The sequence below is a fragment of the Gracilinanus agilis genome, chromosome 3 (assembly GCF_016433145.1).
Source record: "Gracilinanus agilis isolate LMUSP501 chromosome 3, AgileGrace, whole genome shotgun sequence".
Lineage (NCBI taxonomy): Eukaryota > Metazoa > Chordata > Mammalia > Didelphimorphia > Didelphidae > Gracilinanus > Gracilinanus agilis.
The window spans coordinates 85,522,041-85,535,286 of record NC_058132.1 but is presented as its reverse complement, the minus strand read 5'-3'; the positions used below and the strand labels follow the sequence as shown (position 1 = coordinate 85,535,286).

The following is a 13,246-nucleotide window of genomic DNA, read 5'->3' as shown; positions in this document are numbered from 1 at the left end:
ATTGTGCCTTGGAATTTATCAGAATGAAATTAATGACTTTTTTGTACTTTACCATTCCCTTACGTCATTTTTTAAAAGCAAATCCTTCAGATTCAGTGCTTTGTTTTTCCTAAAGACTCCTGCCAATAAGAATTAACAGTTTTCTTTCTTTCCAAGATAAAGAAAACAGCACCAACTAATTTTTCAGACTGATCATCCTCCTTGATAGAGGAGACAGAAAATAGAATCTACCATAAAACCATTTCCTTCCTTCCAGCTCAGAGGACAGTGATTATTGACCCTTTTTCATTCTTTCAGAATTTTTTAGTCAAGAGACTAGGTATGAAATTAAGAAGTCATCTTCAAAGAAGGGCACTTGTACAGGAGAACCCTCTGAGGAAAAACTCACAAAAGATGTTCCCTGGAATTACAAGGTGGAAGCATGGGAATGTGATACCAGGTTAGAAAAGCAGAAAGACAACCAGGAAGAGCAATTTGGACAAATAACAGACACTCATAGAAAAACCTTGGATAAGCCAAGAGTGCACAAATATAATACATTCCAGAAAAGTTTCATTCTGAAGTCCATTTTTGTTCCAAAACAGAGAGATTCCAAAGGCAGAAGCCCTCATAAATTTAGTATACTTCAACAGAGATTCAAACAATTTTCAGACCAACTAAACATAATAAGGCCTCCTTAGGAAAAAAACCTTTGCAAATCTACTTAAATACAGAAAGGCCTTCAACTACCACTTAGATTTTATTCAATTTCATATAACAAATCCTAGAGACAATAAATCATATGACTATAAAGTATATGGAAAAATCTTCAGTCAGAAAGGAAAATTGAGTGATCTTCAGAGAATTCATACTGGAGAGAAACCTTTTCAGTGTGGTGAATGTGGGAAAGCCTTTAGCTGGAAAGGAAACCTTGCTGCACATTGGAAAATTCATACTGGAGAGAAGCCCTTTCAGTGTCATGAATGCAGGAAACCTTCAGCTGGAGTGGAAACCTTAGTGCACATCAGAGAATTCAGAATAGAGAAAAATCTTTTCATTGTAATGAAAGTGGGGAAACCTTCGGCAAGAAGGATAGCCTTACTGAACATCAGAAAATTTATATGGACAGGAAACTCTTTCAATGTAATGAATGTGGGAAAACTTTCAGTATAAACTCATGCATTAATCAACATCTGATAATTCATACTGGAAAAAAACTCTTTGAGTGTAATGATTGTGGGATAATTTTTAGCCAGAAGGGAAACCTTACTGAACATAAAAGAGTTCATGTATGAGATAAACCCTTTGAATGTAAAGAATGGGAAGACCTATAGTCACAGAACATCATTTTTTTTTGTCATCAGAGGATTCATGCTGGTCAGAAGCCCTTTGAATGCAGTGAATATGGGAAGGCATTCAGCCAAAGGAAATACCTCACTCAACACCAGAGAATTCATACTGGAGAGAAACCCTTTAAATGTAATGAATGTGGAAAAACTTTTAAACAGCAAGGGCACCTTACTGTACATCAGCGTATTCATAAAGCAGAGAAACCCTTTAAATGTGATGAATGTGGAAAAGCAATCTGATAGAGAGGAAGCCTTACTGAAAATCAGAGGAAGCATGCTGGAGAGAAACCATTTGAATGTAACCAGTGTGGGAAAACCTTCCGCTACAGGAGCAATATTATTGAACATCAGAGGATTCAAGCTGGAGAGAAGCCCTTTGAATGTAATCAATGTTGGAAAGCCTTCTGTTACAGAACAAGCTTTACTGAAGATCAGAGACTTCATAGTGGAGAGAAGCCATTTGAATGCATTGAATGTCGGAAAACTTTCAGTAAAAACTCACATATTACTTGACATCAGAAAATTCATACTGGAGAGAAACCCTTTGAGTGTACTGAATGTGGGAAAGCCTTCACTCAGAAGAAGAGCCTTACTCGACATCAGAAAATTCATTTTGGGTAATAACCCTGTGGGCATAATGAATGGGAAAACTTTATAGTTATCAGACAAACTGTAAAGCATCGATAATTCATACAGTGATCATGTGAATTATAATGGTTTTGAGAAAGTTTTCAGCTATAGCTCATACTTCATTTGCCTTTTTGAAGTTAATGATGGAGAAAAATTCCATAAAAGCATGTGAAAAAACTTTCAGTACCAGCTTTGTTCTTATGAAGTCTCAGAAAATTCAGATTTAAGAAAAACATGGATCAGGGGAACTCTTTTTTTTTAAACCCTTACCTTCCATCTTGGAGTCAATACTGTGTATTGGCTCCAAGGCAGAAGAGTGGTAAGGGTAGGCAATGGGGGTCAAGTGACTTGCCCAGGGTCACACAGCTGGGAAATGTCTGAGGCCAGATTTGAACCTAGGACATCCCATCTCTAGGCTTGGCTCTCAATCCACTGAGCTACCCAGATGCCCCCAATAGGGGAACTCTTGATGTGTATTTTATCCATCATCAAGTATCAGAGACTTCATACAACACAATAACAATGGGAATGTAATATAGAATATGTTTTATTTAAATTTGTTATTTGCTAAATATTGAAAAGCTAGGATGGCAAACTTTATCATCAGCTCTAATATTCTTTGGTGCTTTGTAAGAGAAAAAAAATGATTGTTTTTTTCCAGATGCTTCTGATAGTAAACTTAGCTGCCATAGGGTAAAAGTAGAACTTTTAGTAGAAAAGTGCTTTTGTTTGTTGTAAGAAAAGGGTTTGAACTATGGTCATACCTAGGAACAAACTTAAGACTGTATTGTTCTGTTCTAAAATGGAAAGTTAAGGCATTATTACCCTTCATGGTTTGGGACACTCCCTATTATACTTTATTATAGTGTCACTGGGAAACTTTCCTAATTGTTCTTACTTTTACAACTTACTAGTATATTTTTATCATATTATACACATTATAGGACTTGATGAACAAACTGTCAACAAGAACAGTCAGTAGTTATATTTATTTACTTTACTTGATGTTAAATAACCTAAACTTAAAGGTTAGTAGTTTCATCAGCACTCTTTTTCTACCAATTTCCGAACAAGTAATTAAAACTTGCTTTTTTTATATTTTATTAATTTCTCTCTAATATTTTCTTCTATAAGTTATACCCAACTCTACATAATCAATCAGAAAATATTAATCTGCTTTTCTACAACCATTTAATAGTAAACCCACTACCCCACACCTTAACTCTTTCTTGTGTCAAATAATTTAATTCCCTATATCAAATAACAAGACTTTGTATCAAATAATTCAAATGTATCAAATAATAGACAACCTCCATACTTAACACATATGAGCAAAAGTTAATATAGTGTAAGCCAGAAGTGTCAAAACATGTGAATGCCACCCACCACACTAGCAAGTGCTCTCAGAATTAGATTAAAATGAAACTCAGAAGTATTTAACAAAATAAATCAAAATATAAAAAATCGTAGATAATGTTAATTTGTGGTTTTCTAAGTTAAAATCTCCACAGAAATCCATTTCTATTTGAGTTTGATGCCACTGGTATAAGCAAATGTATCCCAGTCTAGCTTTCAGGAAATCCTTTAGTTGCTTTGATAGCTTTATAACCAAAAACATTTTTTCTTCAAAATAGGTCCTTTTTTTTTATCTTTCTTTGTATCTCTACTTACAGTGACTGGGACATAATTAGTACTTGAATATTTGTTGGCTACTTATTGATATTCCTACTTACTGTTTGTCTAAGATACAATTAAATATTTAAAAAAAAAAACCAAATCTTTCATAACCAACTGTATACAACTAAACTTGAACTACCTTATACTAGAGAACATTTTGAAGCCAAAGGTACAAAATTAAATATTGACAAAAGACTTAATAAAAATGTACAATACAACAGGGTACCTGAATTTAAATCGTCTGATGATATGAAATAATAATAGCTAACATTTATATAGTGCATACTATGTGCCAAACATTACATTAAACTCTTTATAATTATTATCTCACTTGATCCTTAACCATAACCCTAGGAGATTGGTACTATTTCCATCTTCTTTTTATAGTTGAGGAAACTGAAGCAAGTTAAATGACTTGTCTAGGGACAAACACATAAGTGCCTGAAGTGGGATATGAATTCAGGACTTACTATCTACATGCCTGACACTATTGACTGTGCCACTTAGCTGCCCATTACTATAATTTAGCTACAAAATCTAGTAACTGACATCTAAACATTTTATCCACTACTAAATTTATTAACCATTAATTAACTAATTTGCAAACCTCATTAAATATTTCTACTTTTGGAATTTTGTGTCTTTTCTAGGTATACTCCTAATTTAATAAATTCTATCTGCTTCTTTTAAAGTACTACAGACCTATTAACTGCATCTCCTTCATCATAAAAATAAAAAATTAAGATAATTCACCTGAATTTACTCTACCCTAAGGACGGTTTTCCTTGCATTGTACAAAAATCCCACAATTATGTTTAATCATGTGTGGTTCAATGATCCTGAATTTTTCAAGGCTAAGTTATTGGGCTATAGGACCTATAAATGTTTCAAGTACAGTCTTGTTGGCAGCTTTTGTCTGTTTGAGATCAGCCTAGCTAAGTGTACAAAGACACTCAGTCACCATCATAAAAGCTTCTAATAGCTGTCATTGTTTTATACTGCTTTAAAGTCTATAAAATGCTTTACATACATTTTTCTGTACGTAAACAACTGTTGGGCATGCATATTATTGTTCCCATTTTACAGATAAGTTGAGGCTTAAAAGTTAATTGACTTACCCAGCATCATGCAGCTAAGTATCTGAAACAAGATTTGAAATAATGTCTTCCTGACTCTACACCTCTAGTATCTGTAACCAATAGGTAATAGATTTTTTGGCTGTGGCAACCAAGGACCTCAAGAACAAGACATGTAATGGCCCTCACTTCTTTTGGGCTTATTTCTAAAGGCATGTTAGTAAAATGACATAAAAGAGAGAAGGTACCCACAAGCAGGTTTTTATAAAATATAATTTTAATTTGATACTTTCAGTATGACATCCTTATTCTATGGTTTAAACTCCATTTCATATATATATATATATATATGTATGTATACATATATATATTCATATGCTTGGGACAAACTGAACTTGGATTTTCTTTTGAAGATATCACATCCTACCACTGATTCTCACCCCCTTTATGATTCCTTAACTCAGAGAGTCCATCCTCTGCCATTATCATTCAGGAATCTCCTTTGAGACCCACAACATTCAGTTGTATCCATTTGTCTCATTCATTCTACCAACTCCTACAGCATTCTCAAATCCTTATCAGTAACTTTAGCACCTGGTTTAGTCTTTTCCAAAAATCCATCAACTGGTATCAGATTTACTTAACTTAAATTTGTTGCTGAATTAACTTTATTTAACCTCCCAGATCATCAATTTGCAGACTTGAGTGATATTCATCTTTACTCTTTGGGGACACCCTTAGAGGCTTCTATATGTTACTATCACCTGAAATTTCCTGAACTTCCAAGTTTATGAATTTCAGAATTTATCTCTAGTACCACAGGGTCAATTTTGCCCAATTATTTGCTCTTTTTGGTCATGAAACTTGTTCCTTATCCTCAGTGCTCTTTCAATCCATCATCCCTACTTTGACCTTGATTTCCTTCCTTGGCAATCTTGAGGTATTCATTTTTAACAGGGAATTGCCTTTTACTCTGTGATTTGAAACTTTCTGTCTCAGCCTTCTTTTATTCATCTGTTCAAAATCCTGGTTTGTTTGTTATTTGCCTTGTCAATGCATACTTCATAGGTCCTCAGTCCTGACAGCAGAAGAAATAAATTCTAACTAGATCTATAATTTCATGATCTTGCAATCTTCCTGAACCCTGATTGCTGCAACTTCAGTGACATTTTATTAAGTAGTTATTGGACCCTCAGGATACAAGACAAAAGGAAATAATTTCTTCCTCTAAAGAAACTTGGATTTTATTGATGTATTGTAAACCTCTTTGTTTCATATTCATTAAATGTTTAAAAAATTTAACAAACACCTAATAAGATGAGTATTTCCATATATGTAGTAGGACAAAAAAAAAAGAATTGTACATGAATCTGCATGTATAGCTTGATTTTCAAGTATATCATAATTCAGCCTTTACATTCAATGCTGTCTTGATTGTCCATGCTTTTTTTGTTTTGATCTTTGCATTTCAGAAAAGATGCTTTAAAAGTCTCCTTCTTCAGATGGATTCTTTATCCCATTTCATCAATGACTGTTCCACTGCTTTTCTTTTCTCAAGCCTTCAAACTATTCCAAATTTCACTCCGTCTGCAGTTGCCCTTGTCCCCTATTTTTGTCTCTTCATACTCTTTCACAATTCAGAATATCTATAGTGATACTTTCACCCTCTCTTCTGATCCTCAAGCATAAGGAGGAGCTTCTTGCCAATTCTTATATTCCACTTTGAATTAACCTTGCCAATAATTCCCCTTCTATCAACTTTTTCCTGTTTATTGGATTTTTCTCCTGTACCTAAAAAGGTGGATTTCTATAGAAGTCATATCAGGAATACCTTCAAGAAGAGAGTTTAGCAGGCATTGGACATGGATGTAGAAATGACCATAAATCCAGCCAAAATAAGAGAAGCTACACTAGAAAAAATATATTATAGGCAACCCATTTTTGAAGGTATTAAGGGAAGGAAAAAAATTAGGCCTTTTCATTACCTCAAAAAGATAACAAAATATCAGTACTGATAAATAAACCCACTTTAAAAAAACTCAGATATAATAATTATGCTGACTTTCACAAGTATGACAACAGATAAGTTTATTCAAACATCTGATTGTTAGTATTGACTAAGACATAAAACAAGTAATAGCTTGTTCACCAAAAAATACTTGCTACAATCACGGGGAGTGTCTCATATAGAATCTAAGAAAAGTTCCTTATCAATGGTGAGCTCTTTTGCAGTAAATGATATTGTGATGATGGCATCAAGTCCATGAATATTGATGTATCTCCTATATCATACTGTAAATTCAGAAATATACCTATACAAACAGAAAAAATATATAGTTGAATGGACCACTCATAGTGTTGTTTTATCAATACAATATCTTGGACAGGCCCTACAGAGGCACAGTTCTATACCTAGAACTTGAAGAGGAGAAGAACATTTTGGATTACTTTGCATGAAACAGAGGTTCATATTTTTAATGATTGTAGTTTTTTGGTAAAACTATGACTACAAATTATGGTAGACCACAGTCTTGGAAGAATTAAAGTAAAGTGTTATCCAAATAACAATACAGAAGTTCATGGTGGATATAAGTAGGTGGTGCAAGAGATAGAATACTGAGCTTGGAATCAGGAAGACTTATCTTAATGAGTTCAGATCTGGAATTCTCAGACTCTGAGTAGCTCTGTGATCCTTGGTAAGGCACTCAACCCTGTTCGCCTCATTTCCTTGTCTATAAAAATGAATTGGAGAAGGAAATCGCAAGCCATACAAGTATCTTTGCCAAGAAAACCCCACTCATAAGGAGTAGGAATTGACTAAAACAATTGAATAACAACAACACAAATGAAAAAGCATTTGATAATATTATTACCATCCAAATAATGAGTGTGGAAGTACAAAATTAAGGCAGTCCTTATTCTCAGTGAGCTCATATTAAAGTGGGAGAGACAATTCACAGAGAATTTTGTTGGCAAAAGAATGAATGGTTATTCAGGAATGGTTACTATAACAGTAAGACAGTCAATTGACATACCCTTTCCAGAAAATGTGTTGCATTGATTCAATTACGGTTCCCACAGCTAGAGGTAGAAAAGGGATGGGCACATTTGTGCATATCAACATGTCTGAAGTTGGTCATGGTTATGTTTGGAGTTGACTAGATATAGTGAGGTTTGACCATTTTAGATAGTGAGGAGTAACCAAATCTGATGAGGTAGTCAAGCTATGCTAATTAAGTTTTCAGTTGGAAGATGTCTCTAACAAATTGAATGGTTAGAATCCAAAGAAATCTTGACCAGATATAAGCAAAATCTAGTAAGATAAAATTTAAGTCATTCAGCTCCCAGTCTTTAATGATTAATTAACTGCTTATTGGACATTTTAAACTGGATATTCTCACATATATTTCAAACTTAATATGTATAAAATAGTTCATTATTATTCTTTTCAAATTCTGCCCCTCTTCCAAAATTCAAAACTTAATATTTCTGTCTAGGTTACCACCATATCATTTGCCCAAGTTTGCAACCTTATAGTTACTCTTTTACTCCTTTTTTAAATTCACCTTGTATAACCAGGCATTGCCAAGTTTTGTTCTACTTCTGTAATATCTTATATCCATTCTCCTCATATCTTTCCCTTTCTCTACTTAACATGATCACCCCCCTAGTTTAGACTCATCACCTCTTAACTAAACTACTGCATTAATTTTTCTAATTGGCCTCCTTGCCTCATCATCTCTCTCTCCAGTCTGTCCTACATGCAACTAAAAGATAGATTTTATTTTTCTTATTTTGAATTTAGTGGACTCCCAAAGAAAAAAACATTTTCATATAAAGTAGAACAGAAAAAGATGTGTGAAATCATGAAGTTATGATACACAACTTCCCATTAGTAATATACATATAATGTAATTATATATAAACATATAATATAAAATTCATCATATCACTTTCAAAACTGTTCTGTGTGTGCTTCTGAACTAAGTGCATTCAAAAATTCTTTAATAACATTTTTTACTTTTTGGAAACACTGTTCTAGCTTCTCTCCCTCCCCCGTCTTCTTCTACCCTTTCCCCAGATGAAAATTAAAACAGGGAAAAAGAAAAACAGTCCTTGTAGCAAATAAGCATAGTCATGCAAAATAAATCTATATGTTTGCCATGTCCAGAATTATATATTTCATTCTCTATCTTGAGTACCTTGCTCTGAGTAACATGCTTTATCATTGGTCCTCTAGACTTATTGTTGGACATTGTATTGATAAAAGTTCTTATATCTTTCAAAGTTATTTTTCTTCACAATATTGTTACTGTGTAAAATTTTCTCTGTTTCTATTCACTTTATTCATCATTTTATAGAGGTTTACTTAAATGTTTCTGAAACTCTTCTTTTGACACTTATAAGAGGGAATTCTTTGTTCTCTTTGAGTTTACACTTGTGAAAGGGAATCCTTTATTCTTTTAGGCCAGTTGGAGCTAACACTTTGATTAACAATAACTTAAGTACCTCACTAGATCTGAAGGCAGGATTAACTTTCCTTTGTCTACCTTTCGATTGAATCAACACAACCTTGAACTAGGTGGAGGAGCTCACAAACCACTTAGTGAATTCACACCCTACTTAGTGCCAGGTGAGAAGCCAGCAAGATAGTTGAAGAGCTCCATCCTTTTTTCTAACTCAAACAGTCAGAAACTTTTGAATTCTTTTAAGAGTTCATACTCTCAGAAACTGTGAACCCTTTCAATGAGTATTCACCCTTCTAGAAGGTACAAACTGGTTCCCACAAACACTGCCCTCTTGGCAGTTCTAGACTATTTGGAAGCTGTGATTAGCCCCTGTGAAGAGGGGAAGAGACAAGAAGCCACTATAAAAGGCCCTGAATTTCTGAGGCTAGAGAGAGTGGACTCCAAGAGGAGAGTCAACTCAAGTAAGGAAGTTGTCTTCAAGAAGAAGGTTGGCTCAAAGAAGAAAGTCAGCCTCAGGAGTCACATTGAGCTCAAGTCATTGTCTTGACCTGCCTCTTGGAGGGAACTTGGGTGAGTGGATAGCTGGCTTTCTCTTCCTGTCTTCTGGAGAGAGTTTAATCCAGGTTGAACGTTAATAAGTCCTGGCTGAGATAAGCACTGGAAAAATATTTAGTTAGATAGGTTAATGTCTTCTCTGCCCTTTTGTATTCCTCTGCTTTCATTCTTTCCACCTCTTTTGTAAATAAAAGATTTATAATTTTCATATATTTAGCCAAACCATTAATTTTAACACTTACACACTCTATTTCTTTATGTTAATATACATTTTTTAGTCATCCTTTAATTGATGAGTACAAATAGTTATTATAGTTCTTTACTACAAAAGAAAGAATTGCTAAAGATAATTTTGCATGCCATTTCCCCCCCTCTTTCTGTGATCTCTTTGGGATATAGGCCTAGTAATGATATTATTAGGTTAGAGGTATGCAAACTTTAGTGATTTTGGGGAGCATAGCTTCAAATTATTTTCCAGAATGGCTGAACTAGGTTACAATTCCACCAACAGGAAGGATTACCAATGTGCCTGTCTTCCTATACCTTTCCAGTAATTATCAATTTCAATAAAAATTGATTTTGAACAGTCTAAGAGGTAAAACAATTAGAGTTGCTTTCCAGTTAATTTCTTATTAGTGATTTGAAACCTTTTCCCATATGATTATTGATGTTTTATATTTCTTCATTTCAGAGTTGACTTTATAGTTTAACTCTTTATTAGAGAATGGTTGTCATTTCTTTCTTATATCTCTAAATCAGTTCCTTGGATATTGGACTTCTATCAGAAATTTCCTACAAAGATACTTGCCCTCTCCATTTAACTGTTTTAATCCCATTTTACCTGTATTAATTTTGTCTGAGGAAAAACTTCCCATTTTATGTAATCAAATTGTTTATTTTGTTTTATCTTCCTCTATCTTTGATTGCAAGAAGTTCTTTCTTCTTTGTTCATCTAAGTTATGTTGTGACTTTTATGTAATCAGTCATAAATTCATTTAGAATTTCTTTTGCTATATGGTCTGAGATATTTTCCTATGAGATGGGAGTTGACCACCTGATTCCCTTTTCTAGGTTGATCGTCATCTTCTTAATGGAGGATATAGATTCTAGAATTTTGTTTTTAGGAAAAATTTATTTCCAGAACAAACTATAGTGAATAATGACATAATTGACATAACTTTTTTTATTTTTTTCAGATTCCTTTAGCCTAGAAACTAAGCATGAAATTGAATATTCATCTTCAAAACAGTCTAGATGTACAGGAATATCCAAAGAAGGACTCAGAAAAGAAGTCATTTGGGATTCCAAGATGAGAGAAAATTTAGAATGTGATGTCAAATTAGAAAGGCAGGAGAACAATCAGGAAAAACAACACAGACAAGTAACACACACTCCCAGAAAAATATCCAGTGACTATGATACATTGCTGAGAAGTTTCAGCCCAGGGACAATCTTTGTTCCACAGCAGAGAGTAACCACAGGAAAAAGCCTCCTTAAATACAATCGAATATCTGTAGGAAAGAAGCTTTCTAAGTACAATAAATATAGGAAACCCTTCAGTTACCACTCAGATCTTATTCAGTTTCGTATAACAAATTCTGGAGACAAGTCATATATATGTCACGAATGTGGGAAAGCTTTTGGCCAAAGGAGATATCTTATTGAACATCAGCGAATTCATACTGGACAGAAGCCCCATAAATGTAATGAATGTGGAAAAGCCTTTATCCAGAGAGGAAATCTTACATCTCATCAAAGAATTCATACTAGAGAGAGACCCTTTGAATGTAAGGAATGTGGAAAGACTTTTAGTCAGAGGGGTCATCTTACTGAACATCAGAGAATTCATACTGGTGAGAAACCCTTTGAATGTAAAGAATGTGGGAAAGCCTTTAGTCATAGAGGGCACCTTGCTGAACACCAGAGAATTCATACTGGAGAGAAACCCTTTGCATGTAATGAATGTGGGAAAGCTTTTAGCCACCGGACATCTCTTATTTATCATCACAGAATTCATACTGGAGAGAAACCCTTTAAATGTAATGAATGTGGGAAAGCCTTCAGTCAGAGGGGAAACCTTACTGAACATCAAAGAATTCATACTAGAGAGAAACCTTTTGAATGTAATGAATGTGGGAAAGCCTTTAGCCACAGAGGTCATCTTACTACACATCAGAGCACTCATTCTTCAGAGAAACCATATCTTTGTAATGAATGTGGGAAAACCTTTAGCCAGCGGGGAAATCTTATTGAACATCAGCGAATTCATACTGGAGAGAAACCCTTTGAATGTAATGAATGTGGGAAAACATTTAGTAGAAGGGCATACCTTCCTGAACATCAGAGAATTCATACTGGAGAGAAACCTTTTCAGTGTAATGAATGTGGAAAAGCTTTTAGCCACAAAGGAAGTCTTACTGAACACCAGAGAATTCATACTGGAGAGAAACCCTTTCAGTGTAATGAATGTGGGAAAACCTTCATTAAAAATGCTCGTCTAGCCCAACATCAGAAAATTCATACTGGGGAGAAACCATTTGAATGTACTGAATGTGGAGCAATGTTCAGCCAGGAAGAGAAGCTTATTGAACACCAGAGAAGGCATGCTGGAGAGAAACCTTTTGAATGTAAAGAATGTGGGAAATTCTTTAGTCGAAAAGGATACCTTACAGAACACCAGAGAATTCATGCTGGAGAGAAATCCTTTGAATGCAAAGAATGTGGGAAATTCTTTAGTCGGAAGGGTTACCTTACTGAACATCAGCGAATTCATGCTGGAGATAAATCCTTTGAATGTAATGAATGTGGAAAAGCTTTCAGCCAAAGGAAATACCTTACTCAGCATCAGAAAATCCATACTGGGGAGAAACCCTTTGAATGTAATGAATGTGGGAAAGCTTTTAGGCAAAGGGGACACCTCACAGCACATCAGAGTATTCATACCGCTGAGAAGCCCTTTGAATGTAATGAATGTGGAAAAGCATTCCGGCAGAGAGGAAGCCTTACAGAACACCAGAGAATGCATGCTGGAGAGAAACCATTTGAATGCAATGAATGTGGGAAAGCTTTTAGTCACAGGAGCAGTCTTACTGAACATCAAAGAATCCATGCTGGAGAGAAACCCTTTGAATGTAATACATGTGGAAGAGCCTTCACCCACAGGAAATCCTTCATTTACCATCAGAGACTTCATAGTGGAGAAAAACCATTTGAATGTAATGAATGTGGAAAAGCCTTCAGTGACAACTCTTATCTTACTTTACATATGAGAATACATACTGGAAAGAAACCCTATAAGTGTAACCACTGTGGGAAAGCTTTTAGCCAGAGAGGAAACCTTACTGAACATCAAAGAATACATACTGGAGAGAAACCCTTTGAATGTACTGAATGTGGGAAAGCCTTCACCCACAGGAAATCCCTTATTTATCATCAGAGAATCCATGCTTGAGTGAAACTCATTAAGTGTAGTAACTGTGGAAAATGTTTTAGCCACAGCAGATTCTTTGTC

General features: G+C 34.6%; 1 pseudogene; it reads left to right on the top strand.

The window, feature by feature from the left end:
• LOC123241082 overlaps positions 1 to 13,246 on the top strand; it is a 17,344-nt pseudogene extending 4,098 nt beyond the window's left edge.